The sequence below is a fragment of the Mobula hypostoma genome, chromosome 13 (genome assembly GCF_963921235.1).
Source record: "Mobula hypostoma chromosome 13, sMobHyp1.1, whole genome shotgun sequence".
Taxonomy (NCBI): Eukaryota; Metazoa; Chordata; class Chondrichthyes; order Myliobatiformes; family Myliobatidae; genus Mobula; species Mobula hypostoma.
In genome coordinates this window covers 9,286,095-9,300,203 of record NC_086109.1, presented here as the reverse complement: position 1 = coordinate 9,300,203, position 14,109 = coordinate 9,286,095, and the positions used below count along the sequence as shown (strand labels likewise).

Sequence of the window (14,109 nt, the reverse complement as noted above, 5' to 3'; positions counted from 1 at the left end):
GCATTTCACTGCATACTTTGATGTACGTGTGATAAATAAATCAGAATTTGAATCTGAATTCCTCCACAACATCACCTCTCCTTATCTGTATGATCTTCTCTGACCCTACATTCCTCTGTGCTATCCCATCCATCTGTTTAATCTCTCCACACATGGGAGCCCCTGTCTTCAGAATCAATACCTCAGGTTCTTAAATTCCTTCCCTGCATCCCTCTGTCTCTCAACCCCTCCCGTCAAGATAGTGAAAAACAAAAGAGGCGTAAGAGTCTGCAGATGCCAGAATCTGGAGGAACACACGTGGAGCCAGAGGAACTCAGTAGGTCAGACTGCACCTAATCATTAGCTGTCGCCTCTCTATCTTTTAATACAGATTGAGAGTCTCAGCCCAAAATGTCGACTGTCCATTTCCCTCCATATCCGCTGAGTTCCTCTAATATTTTGTGTGTTGCATTGAAAAACAACCTTTGGGACCATCTCCTCTAAATTCTTATGTGACTTGGGCGTGACAAGTTACATTTACTAAAGCTGTCAGGAAGAACCGTGGAATGTGGAAGGCACTGCATAAATGCATTATATTGTTGGTGAGAAATTGGCGCTGTTTTGCTCTGTCAGTTTTCTAAATCATATCTCCTGATTTGAGTCAGCTGTTTTCCTTGAGATCTCACAGTGATTTATTTTCACAGTTAAATGATTAAATGAAGAAGATTCCACACAGTACACTGTATTGTATGCAGACATCATTTGATCAAATCATGTCAAGGAATGGAGGGAGAATCTGGCTAATGTTCAACGTCAATAAACTCTGAATCGCTTGACAGATTGAAAACGGACTGAACATTCTACAGTTGCTCTTCGTTTCCACACCCCAGAATTGTTAGGCTGCATCTAAAGTGGGGCTCCCATCCTGGGGTTCACAGACCCCTCGGTTAATGGTAGGGGTCCATGGCATAAAAAGAGGTCAGGAACCCCTGATCTCAAGTATTGCATTCAGTTCTGGCACCCCATAATAGGAAGGGTGCGGAGGCTCTGAAAAAGGTGCAGTTGAGGTTTACCAAGACGCTACTTGGATTAGAGGGCATGTTCTACAAGGAGAAGCTGGACAAACTAGAGTTGTTTTCTCTGGAATGAGACCTGATAGATGTTTATAAAATGATGAGAGGCAAAGATAAAGTAGACACCAGAATCATTCTCACAAGACCATTATGAGGAAAGGTTGAGTGAGCTAGGACTCGGAATGGCCAATTCCTGCTCCCGATGCATGCTCACAAAGCTGACCACAGGTCCTGTTGGAGCATCATGTCATACAAGTGGATCACCAAAGGAAATGATAACAGGAACAGAAGCTGCTGAAACACTCAGCCAGCGTCCGTGGAGAGAGTAACAGGGTGAAACGCATCAGCTCCTAGTGTCAGGCAGGGGTGAAGTCTGAAGCTTAAAGTCCACCATGTTCAGAAACAGCTGCTTTCTGAGAACCAGGCTCTCTCAGCCCGAAACATCGACTCTTTATTCCACTCCATAGATACCGCCTGACCTGCTGAGCTCCTCCAGCAGTTTGTGTGTGTGTTTTTTTGACAACCATCAGGTTCTTGTACAGAACCCTAACCCTACCTCAGCAATAAGAACACTACAGATCTCATCTTGCAATACCATGGACTTGTTTTTGAGTGTGGCGTTAAGGTCCTGTTTTAACAAAATTCTTTTGTTCTCTGCACTGCCTTGTACATATAATGTATGTTTAATTTATTTTTCACTTGCAATCGCAAGATTCTGTTGGACAGTGACAATGTAAATTGCCGCAGGCCTGTTACCCTTACCTGGTGGCGTGACAGGCGACATGGAAGCTGTGTAACCTCGATTATAGCGTGGAATAGGCCTCAAGCCGTGGACTTGCCTGCTGCTGCAGACCAGGTGAGGAATGTTGGAGGCGGTGGAGCGAGGTGTCCACACTCAGCTGGGGCTGGCCTCTCCCGTTGGTGCTGCCCTCCCATGTTCGAGCGGTGAAATGACAGGCTGGATTGCGTGCATCTGCACACAGCCAGGAGACCGTACCATCAACTGAGGAACATTGTTGCTGAAGGTCTTGGAATATATATTTTTTTCACATGAATGCACTTCTTTGCTCACTTTTCAATGTGCTAATTTGTTAGTTTTGCACCTTGGCCTCAGAAGAATGCTGTTTCATTCACTGTATCTATTACGGTTGAATGATAATTATACTTGATTTGACTTAATTTTTGATTAGATTCTGTGCGTTGTCTGAATCTACCTGACCTTGATGCTGCTACAAGTACGTTTCCTCATTGTCCGTGTATCTCAACATATTTGTGCACAGGGCAATAAACTCAACTTGATTTTTATCAGAAATGGGAACAGTCCTGTGTGATTGTTTCAAACTCAAGTGCTCTCGACCAGTGCTGAGAAGATCCACGGACCAAATTACTGAGGGGAAATAGCATTCCTTTTGATCTAGACTGGTAAGGCAATGGATCTGTGTCTGGCCAATGAGGGAGAAAGCTATCAATCATCCCCAATGATCATCTGGAGAGCTGAAGTTGTTTTGTGACAGGATTGAACTTGGCTATGGAGTTTCCAAAGTAGGCCATGGGCACCAACCGCACTGAGTAGACAAAGCTAGGGTTTCCATTGTCCTTGGAGATGTATTACTCAGCAGTGAAAGATCCAGTGACTCATCCCTAAACATCTTGATGTGGAACTCGGGCTCAGAAGCAGGCCATTCAGCCCAAACAATCTGTGCTGGCAGTTACACTCCATGCAAGGTTAACTTAGATTTGGAGCTCAAATCCTGAGAATGGGAAAGCAGTTAAGATAATCAAAGTAGCCTCCAACCTGATGGCAAGGACATCGATTTCCTGAACTTCCAGTAATTACCTACACCCACTCCTTGCTTCCCTCTCTCACCTGATCTCCTGCCCTGCCTATCACCTCCCTCTGGTGCTCCTCCCCCTTCCCTTTCTTCCATGTTCTTCTGTCCTCTCCTATCAGATTCCTCCTCTTCCAGCCCTTTATCCCTTCCACCAATCAACTTCCCAGCTCTTGACTTCACTCCCTCCCCCACTCCCGGTTTCACCTATCACCTGCCACCTTGTACTTCTTCCTCCCCTGCCCCCCACCTTATTACTCTGATTTCTCCCCTCCCTTTCCAGTCCTGATGAAGGGTCTTGTCCTGGAACATCGACTGTTTATTCATTTCCCTAGATGCTACCCGGCCTGCTGAGTTCATCCTGCATTTTGTGTGCGTTGCTTTGCATTTCCAGCTTCTGCAGATTTTCTCTGGTTTTTGTTCAAGAACGCCCTACCCAGGTGATCCTCTGTTCTCCCCTCCCCATCACACAGACGATTCATAGAGTTACACAGCAGGGAACCTGGCCCTTCAGCCCAACTCATCCATGCTGACCAAGATGACCATCTATGTTAACCCCATTTGCCCACGTTTGGGTCACATCTCACTAAACCTTTGCTATCTATGTACTTGTTCAAATGTGTTTTAGACATTGTAGTTGAAGCTGCCCCTACCACCTCCTCTAGCGGCTTGTTCTATATACTCACCATCGTCTGTCTGATAAAACTCGCCCCTCAGATCACATTTAAACCGTTCCCTCTCACCTTACAATGGCCTTTAGGACATGTACCACCAGACTAAAATACAGCTTCTATCCTGCTGTTATCACTGGACAACAAATATTTTCAAAAGTGTTGCTTCCTCAGAATTTTTTTTTGTTTATGGTAGACTGCTTGAAGATAAACACAAATATAATTTCAGACTACTTGTATCACGTAGGAATTTGGAGAAACAACAAATTAACTTTTATTGAATATAATGTGTTTAATTGCATAATGGTGCTGATGCTTTGCAATAGTTCAACTAAGTTAAAACTATTTTGTTAATGATTTTCATTTGTACTCAGTGTCTGAGGCTTCTTGCTTAGGTATCCAACAATAATTCGCCAGCATTGATGGATTCCAGTTGCCTTGGTATCTTTTATCCATGACCACAATGTCCTGGTGAAACTTTTCACCATGCTCGTCACTAACAGCACCAAGATTTGCAGGGAAGAAGTCTAAATGGGAATGCAGAAAATGAATCTTTAGCGACATGTTGCATTTCATGGTTTTATGTGCTTGAAGCATGCTTTCAACCAGCTGCATGTAGTTTGGTGCTCTGTAGATGCTGAGAAAATTTTCAACAACTTCCTTGAATGCCTTCCATGTGATTTTCTCCGGTCCCATTAGAAATTCTTCAAATTGTCTGTCATTGATGACCCGTTTGTTTTGTGGACCAACAAATATGCTTTCCTTAATCTTGACGTCAGTTATTCTAGGAAGCATCTGTCTCAAATATCAAAATCCTTCATAGAAATTTTTGTGCCTGGTGACAGCAAATTCCATCCTTACAGTCCTGAACCCAATAATTATTACTAAATCCTGTCCTGCCACGCAGCAGCCGTGCTGCCTAAGCATGTCCAAGCATGCCTGGACAAGATAGGAAACTTTCCAGCTTACATTGTAGGCAACATTTTAATTGACTTGAATTATGAATGGAAATAATAAACATAAGTTTATTAAAGGAACGGTGCATGATAGGGAAATTTCATGGTGATTTTCATGATCAGTAGCCCAAAATTCATAAGGTACACCTAAAGGTATTCAGGAAGCTAAATCTTTGTTGTCCAGTGTTATCAGACACTTAATGGACCTCTGATACACTAAAGATAAACTCCTCATTTCCCAGTCTACCTTGGCATAGTTCTTACACCTTATTGTCTACCTGAACTGCACTTTCTCTACAACTGTGACATTATATTCTGCATTCTCCTTTTCTTTTTACTGTCCCAAAGTAATTATTTATGGTGCGATCTGTCAGGATGGCACACAAAAAAAGATAGCTTGACACTGTATCTCTGACATGAGCCCCGCGGAACACTGCAGTTTGCTGTAGAGCGTTGGGTGTCTAGGTTTCTCAAGCACCTGTATTTACTAATTGTTTTCTTAACTAGATTTTCTAAGCCCTTGTGCTTTCTGGTTAATCTGTCAAATTAATTGTGATTGGCGCAGGTTTTCTACATTCCATGATTATTTAAAGTGGTCTCCTGAATATCACTCATCACAGGGTCTTAGTGATGAGAATGATCTGTCTCGCAGTGTTGCTTTGTCGTGCCACTGATCTTCTGTTGGAGTTCCTACGTATAACCTCTTGTTTCCATCTCTACATAAGAGTCTGCTGTCCTCCCAGTCATTGCCAGAGCTCACCATGACAATCTCAGTACACATGACAATAATGGCAAAGCAGTTAGCGCGACATTTTACAGCTCGAGGCATCGGAGTTCGGAGTTCAATTCTGCCGTCCTCTGTAAGAAGTTAGTACGTCCTTTCTTGTGAACCGCATGGATTTCTTCTAGGTATTCTGGTTCCCTCCCACATCCCAAAGGTGTACCGGGAAGTAGGTTAATTGGTTATTGTAAAATCGTGCTGTGATTAGGCTAGCGTTAAATAGTTGGGTTGCTGGGTGGTGTAGCTCGTTGGGCCAGAACTCCTTACAGACGGCACCTGAATTGAACTCAGAACTCCAGAACATCCCCAGCACTAACCGCTACACTACCGTAGTTCAACTTTATATTTAGTTTTTTCTTGTGAATGCCGCTTTTATGATGATCTACGCCGGTAAGTTTTTCATTGCACCTGTACATACACTGTGAACAGCAGGGCACTGGGGAGTGTGGCAGAACAAAGGAATCTGGGAATACAGGTCCATAATTCACTGAAAGTGGCGTCGCAGGTAGACAGGGTCGTAAAGAGAGCCTTTGGCATGTTGGCCTTCATAAATCAAAGTACTGAGTACAGGACATGAGATATTATATTGAAGTTGTATAAGATGTCGGTGAGCTCTAATTTGGAGTATCGTGTGCAGTTTTGGTCACCTACCTGCACAAAAGATGAAAACAAGGCTGAAAGTGTGCAGAGAAAATTTACAAGGATGTTGCTGGGTCTGGCTGAGCTGAGTTATAAGGAAAGATTGAACAGATTAGGACTGTATTCTTTAGAACATAGAAGATTGAGAGGAGATTTGATAGAGGAATACAAAATTATGAGGGGTACAGATAGGGTAAATGCAAGCAGGATTTTTCCATTGAGGTTGGGTAGGACTACTACTGGAGGTCATGGGTTAAGGGGGAAAGTTAAGTTTAAGGAGAACATGAGGAGAAACATCTTCACTCAGAGAGTCGTAAGAGTGTGGAATGAGATGCCAGCACATGTGGTGCAAGCGAGCTCAATTTCAATGTTTAAGAGAAGCTTGGATCGGTACATGGATGGTAGGAATATGGAGGGCTACAGTCCCAGTGCAGGTCGATGGGAGTATTTTGGCATGGATTAGATGGGCCGAAGAGCCTGCTTCTGTACTGTAATTCTCTATGACTCTATGGCTTTCTATATACATACTTGTACATATGAAAATAAACTGGACTTTGACTTAGACTTTGAACACCGCTGAGGCACAAGAATATTAGGTCCCAGATGAACTCAGCTCTGCACCTCACTGTTATGTTTTGGAACTTTAAAACATTAAATTAATTCAATGAAAACACAGGAGTCCGGGAATACAGGTCCAGCTTCGTCTTCACTTTCAGCGAGGTACGCACCTGTCACGTGGTAGTGTGATGATGTATGTAATTAACATTTTCACATATAACCCATAATTAATTGTTTAAACAAGCAAGAATGTTAATTCAAACCATATACAAGTTTATTCAAACATCACTGAAATATTAAATACGCAACACTCACGTCTTTGATAACATTGGGATTGAAAGAACTGCAGCCGGGGCCGATTATCTTGCGCAGGTTTCGTGCTAACAACTAAGGCCATATGATCCTTGCGTTTGCCTCCACCCAAGAGGGTTTGCTGCTCAAACCTTGCACCTGTCTTCGTTCAGTTCATTCCTTCAACTGCACTGCCGGCAACTCGGAAACTGTAAGTGTTTTTATTTTTGCCAGGTTGCAATAATAAAAAGTGCAGCTGATGTTCTGGATTCCAAACAACAAAATTCCAAGAATTCTGCACAAGCAGGTGTTCCGGATGAGTACAAATTGGGTTCTGGGTGGTAGCCTGCTGCAGCTAACAGCAACGTGGAGCTCAGTTTATGTTTCACAGTTTGGAAACAAAACTCTACCAAAAAACAAGCACGAGAAAGTCTGTAGATGCTGGAAATCCAAAGCAACACACACAAAATGCCCCCATGTTTTGGAATCCCCTACCCCAGGGAAAAGACTGTTATCATCCACATTATCTATGTCTCTTTTAACATTAATCTTTTCACCCCTCATTCTCATTCTCTTACGTTCCAAGGAATGAAGATGTAGCCTGCCCAGCCCTTCCCTATAACTCAGGCTCTCTAGTAACACCCTCATAAATCTTTTCTGCACTCTTTCCAGTTTCACTATGTATTTCCTATAACAACATCATCATCATTATGTGCCATGTTGTATGACGTGGGCGATCATTGTCTTTCCATGATTGTTCTTGGCAAATTTCTCTGCAGAGATGGCCTCCCATTGCCTTCTTCTGGGATGTCCTACAACAGGGTGACCAAAACTGTACATAGTACTTCAACTTATACACCAGCAACATAATGTCCCAATTACACTGAATGGCAAAGGCTGGAGTGCTAAACACCTCTTGGCACTCCCAACTCAGGAGCAGTTTCAGGAACACCTTTTTCCACTGTGTGATCAGTTTTCTGAATGGACATTGAGCCCATGAACACCACTACAGTAACTTCCCCTCTTTTTGAACTACTCATTTAACTTAATTTTCTTTTTTTTTTTACGTACTTCTTTGGGTGGTGGGGTGGAGATAGGTCGCTACTAAAAGGAGGAGTAAGGCACTCCTTCCCTCCGCTAGCCTGCAGGTCACCCGTCTTATAACCATACAACCATATAACAATTACAGCACGGAAACAGGCCATCTTGGCCCTTCTAGTCCATGCCAAACTCTTACTCTTATCAGGATTGGTTGAGTGAACTTGGCCTTTTTTCCTTGGAGTATCGGAGGATGAGAGGTGACCTGATAGAGTCATTGATCGGGTGGATAGTCAGAGGCTTTTTCCTTGTAAAGACACTGCCCAGTAGAAGCCAATGGTGAACTATGTCTGTAGAAAAATTTGCCAACAACAATCAGGATCATGAAAAGACCATGATTGCCCACATCATACGACATGGCACATAACAAACAAATGGATCCTATAAAACACAGTGTACAAGTTTAACTGTTGAGTGTGACCATGCATACATAAGATTAGCTTACATACAGAGACCAATTGTATAATGACATGTAAAGTGTTGTGGGCATGGTGGAGTGGGTTAATGTGTTCAGGTTCTGATTTATTTATCACATGCACATCGAAACATACAGTGAAATGTGTTGATTGCATCAACAGCCTAAGGATGTACTGGGGGCAGTCTGCAAGTCTCGCCAAGTATTCCAGTGCAAAATTCACAATAGAACGGGAAAGAGAAGCTGCATTGATAAGGTGCCTTTCATGGTCCCAGAAAGTCACACAGAGCCAGTCAGAAGCTGGATATTCCTAGCTGTGTGGTTCATCTCCCGACACCCCAACTCGCAGTGGTGTGATCACTCCAGTCGAGTACGATCCCCTCCTGTTGGTTTGACTGTTGGTGGCTGTAGAGGCCAATCTGGGATCCACATAATCCTCACCCCTTTGCTACTTGCTGATCACCTTGGGATTTAATCCGGGACATTAGTGTGGATTCCCCGAATGGAGAACGCCTGTGCGTGACTTTGTTTAATGTGGGGAGGCTGATGTACAGGCGGCCACCATGTGGTCTTTGACAGATCAGAGTCAGGGTAACTGTCTCCTCACTGCTCTCAGCTCGCAAAAAGTAATTCGCTGTGTCGTTTAGCGATAAAGATCATTGTTTATTACGGGTGGTGGTGGAGGGAGTAAAGGATCAATGGACGGCGCTATGTGCCGCGTACCAACGAAATTTCAGCGCGTGCCATCTTGGGCACATGTGCCATAGGTTTGCTTCCCTTGAAAGACCATGCGATAATGACAACATCAGACCTTAGAGAAACAAGGGTGTCTTGGAATGAACAGGTCTAGAGATAACCAGGGAGTGAAAGTCGGGAAGGGAGAGTGGGATCACACGATGGAACAGGAATTGTGGTGACTGGCAGCGACTTGGATTTCATAGGATATTTCTTGCTCATCGCATGATCCCGTTTTATTTTACAATTTAACACATCTTTCATCTTTTGTTACTCTTGTAGCAACATCTAGGCAGGCTTGGAATCGGATCACCTTCTTATAGAGTCATAGAATCATAGAAAAGTATGGCACAGAAACAGGCCCTTTGGCCCATCTAATCTGTGCAGAATAATTTAAACTGCCTACTCCCATCGCCCTGCACTGGGATCATAGCCCTCCATACCCCTACTATCCAAACTTTGCTTAAACGCTGAAATCCAGCTCAAGTGCACCACTTGTGCTGGCAGCTCGTTCCACACTCTCACGACCCTTTGAGTGAAGGAGTTTCCCTCATGTTCCCCTTAAACTTCTTCACCTTTCACCCTCAACCCATGACCTCCAGTCCCTCCTAACCTCAGTGGAAAAAGCCGGCTTGCATTTACCCTATCAATACCCCTCATAATTTTGTACACCTGTATCAACTCTCCACTCAATCTTCTACATTCCAAGGAATAAAGTCCTAACCTATTCAATCTTTCTTTATAACTCAGGGCCTCCAGTCCCAGCACCATTCTTGTAAATTTTGCCTGTACTCTTTTCAATCGTATTTACTGCTTTCCGGCCAGTAGGTGACCAAAACTGCATGCAATACTCCAAATTAGGCCCCACTATACAGCTTCAACATAACATCCCATCTCCTGTACTCAGTACATTGATTTGTGAAGGCCAATGTGCCAAAAGCTTTCTTTGTTCTTTATCTGAACAAAGGTGTTTGCTTGTTTAATGTAGGTAGAGGAATTTGATAATGAAGGGGGAAGGTCACCACCTGCTAGAACATAGACCATAAAAACATAAGCAGTAGGAGCAGGGGTTAGCCATTTGGTCCGCCAAGCCTGCAAATGTCACCCTCCGCACCCCCTTATCACCTCCACTTCTGTCGCTGTTTTCCACCCACTGCCACTTCGCCACCTTAAATCTATGCCCACGAGTATTCAGCATTCCTACTCTGGAGAGATGAGCCCAAGGCAACTGGTGCACTGAGGAGACGTGAAAGATGATGAGTCCGTTGAACCGTGGGGAGAGGGTAGGTCTTCCGATACCACCGGCGCTTGTCTCAGTAGTTCCCCCTCACCTCGTTATACTGACCATCTCCCCTCACCATTCTGAGTCCCAATACAGGATTTCCATCCAAGACGTCACAGTTCCTTCCCCCCAGCCCCTGACCCCGACTCCCGCCCCCCCCCCCATGCAGATGCTGTTCAACTGGCTGAATCACTCCGGCAGTTTGTTAGTTGCTCCGGATTCCAGCATCTGCATTGTGTCTGCTGGTTCTAGATTCCCCACAAGAGGAAAGAGTCATCTGCAAGTTTTTATCATTTTGAATTGTATATTGAGATCGGTTTGGTGCTCTGGATACATACTGGCCAGTTATGATGTACCTCCTGTAGATAAAAATGTGGCCGCGAACCGTATGTTTGTTGGTTTCTGCTGTGGTCCACCCACTTCAAGGTTCAACGAGTTGTGCATTCAGAGACGCTCTTCTGCACACCACTGTTGCAATACGTGGTTATTTGAGTTACTGTCGCCTTCCTGTCAGCTTGAACCAGTCTGGCCATTCTCCTCTGACCTCTCTCATTAACAAGGCGTTCCCAGCCACAGAACTGACACTCACTGGAGTTCTTTCATTTTTTTTGCAGCGTTCTCTGTAAACTCTAGATACTGTTGTGTGTGAGAATCCCAGGAGATCAGCAGTTTCTGCGATAATCAAACCAATCCATCTGGCACCAACTATCATTCCGCGGTCAAAGTCAATTAGATTACATTTGTTTCCCATTCTGATGTTTGGTCTGAACAGCAACTGAACCTCCTGACTCTGTCTGTCCACTTTTATGCATGGTGCTGGCTGATGAGATAGGGCAGGCGTACAGGCGTACCTAATAAAGAGGCCACTGGGTGTATATGTCCCACAGAGAGCTAAATCCAACACGTCTAACTTCAGTTCACTGAGAAGTCCACCAAGGCATTATCTCATTGGTCTGATCCAAATCTGCACTCAGATTAATGTGTAACTCACTGCACATCATCTGACTGCTCCACAACCAGCTGGAGACAATGGTGTCTCTGTGCTTCCCTTCTCACCGATGTCCGACTCTCTCCGCAGTAGGAACGATAACTGTTCTTTGGAACCAATTTATGACATGTCAGATTCCATGGGCTTTCATTCTGAGGGATGTATATATTCCTTCTGATGGTGTCTGAAGCAACTTACTGTTCTTCATATGTGGGTGTAGAGAGAATATCACAGAGAAGGCACAGACCGGAGTTTTTTTTTTTGAGCTATGGATGTGTTAGTTGTTGGTTGGTGGCTGTCTATCATGTGCAATGCTGACAGGAAACCTGTGCAGGAGACTTTTTAAAGTGGAAAAGCCATTGCACTGGGGAAGTTCCACTCTCTCGACCTCAGAAGTTCAGTCCAGTGGTACAAGCAGGAGAAGAAGAGATTTACAAGGACACTGCCTGGACTAGTGGGCCTGAGGAATGTTTGGCCCATCTTTATTCCTTGGAATGCAGGAGAATGAGGGGTAACTCATTTGTGTGCAGTTCTGGTTACCTACCTACAGGGTACAGATAAAATTTATCAGGATTTTGCCAGGACGTGAGGGAATGTTGAATAGGTTGGGACCTTATTCCCTAGAACGTACGCAAGTGAGAGGAGATTTGACGGAGGTATACAAAATTATGAGAGGTATAAATAGGACAAATACAATCTGGCCTTTACCACTGAGGTCGGGTGAGACGAGAAATAAGGTACATAAGTTAAGGGTGAAAGATGTTCAAAGGGAACATGAGGGGAAACATTCTTACTCAGAGGGTGGTGAGAGTGTGGAATGAGCTGCCAGCGGAAGTGGTGGATGCATGTTCAATTCCAACATTTAAGAGAATTTGGTTAAATACATGGATGAGAGGGTTATGGAGGGTGATAGTCTAGACGGGACTAGGCTGAATAATAGTTTGGCATGGACTAGATGGGCTGAAGGGCCTGTTTCTGTGCTGTAATGCTCTAAGCAAGCGTCACAATCTGGGGTCTTCCTCGGTTGCAGTGGATGACCGTGAGGTCTTCTGTGCCTTGTCATGCCCGTCGCTCTGCATGAAGTGTCACAGTACCGCCTTCCTAGCCGTTGGACCTCACTGTAGGTTTGATCCGTACAGTCTGCCAGAGCTGACTTCACATGCTAAGACAGGCGTTCCATTATCTGACCAGAGGCCGCCGGTTACCCTGACCTGGTTTAGCCCGCCTGTCAAAGTGGTGTACCAGGGTGTGGCCGCTGTCTCATGCAAACAGCTACTTGGAGCCACAGGTGAGAGCTGAGTGTCTGGTAGGGACCAAAGGTGAGTGAGCTCCCCCTTCACCAGAGGTGTTACCCCTCCCTAAACACCCCATACACCCCAGATAGCCTTCGTGACTCCTCTAGACCCACATTTCAGTCTTGACCGAAATTGTTGATTGTCCATCTCCCTCCGCAGGTGCTACCTGACCTGCTGAATTCCTGCAGCAGTTAGTCATTTTTTCTCCAGATGTGCATATCAACTTCATCAGAGGTTGATCCAGAGCTACTTTAATGGGCAGGGATGAGGGTGAATTCCTTGCTCCTGATGAGAAATCTCTGTATGTCCTCCTCATTGAACGCATGGGTCTTCCCTGGGTGCTCCAGTTTCCTCCCACAGTCCGAAGACAGGGTAAGTTAATTGGTCATTGTAAATTGTCCCGTGATTAGGTTAGGATTCATCAAATTTGTCAGGGGTTGCCAGGGCGGTGCAGCTCGAAGGTCCGAAAGGCCTTCTCTGCATTTTATTGCTGAATAAAATCACTCCACGGTGGTGTTGTGAGCAGTTCTGGGTCCTATATCTAAGAAAGGATGTGCTGGCATTGGAGAGGGTCCAGAGGAGGTTCACGAGAATGATCCTGGGAATGAAATGGTTAACCTATGAGACACGTTTGATGGCTCTGGGCCTGTACTCACTGGAGTTTAGAAGAATAAAGGGGGACCTCATTGAAATCTACCAAATATTGAATGTGGACAGGGCGTTTCCAATAGTGGGGGAGTCTAGCACCGGAGGATACAGCCTCAGAATAGAGGGATCAGAGATGAGGAGGAATTTCTTTTGCCAGAGTATGATGAATCTGTGGAATTCGTTACTACAGATGGCTGTGGAGGCCAAGTCATTGGGCATACTGAAAGCGGAGGTTGATGAGTTATTAGTAAGGCGTCAAACGGTGAGGACAGGAGAATGTGGTTGAGAAGAATAGAAATCAGCCACAGTCAAATGGCGGAGTGGACTCGATGGGCCAAATGGCCTAATTCTGCTCCTGAGCCTTATATAGTTACTTCCTGCCACTGACTCGTGAGTTTTGGTTGCATGGACTAAGTGTGTCAGAGGACCTGTCTCCATGCTGTTTGACCCTGTGATTCTATAACCCTTTTTCCTTAAACGATGAACAGAGTGATTGGCAACATAGTCAAATCTGCTGCCAAACCAATCATTGTGTTAGACTGCATGTATTAATAAACAAAAACAAGGAAGACCGCTGAAATACATAGATTTAAAAGCACTTCTGTTGCAGCAAGGAACAACTAATGAAGGGCCCATTTCGTCGGGTACCTCCTGTACCTAACACAGAAGCCATGTTTGCAGTCTTCTGTGCTACAACCCATCCACCTCAAGTTTCAAAGTGTTGTGTGTTCAGAGATGCTCTTCTGCACACCACTGCTGTAACGTGTGGCCATCTGACTCACTGTAGACTTCCTGTCAGCTTGAACCAGTCTGGCCATTTCCCTCCGACCAATCTCATTAACAACAGGGTCTTGGCCCGATGCATTGACTA

General features: G+C 44.7%; 1 protein-coding gene across 1 annotated transcript in view; it reads left to right on the top strand.

Annotated features, from left to right (window-relative positions):
- Window positions 1–6,932: 6,932 nt before the first annotated feature.
- LOC134355407 (prickle-like protein 1) overlaps window positions 6,933–14,109 on the top strand; it is a 149,986-nt gene continuing 142,809 nt past the window's right edge. The window contains exon 1 of the mRNA XM_063065239.1: window positions 6,933–6,988. The gene's annotated coding sequence lies outside the window, so the exon portion shown is untranslated. The remainder of the gene's footprint in view (window positions 6,989–14,109) is intronic.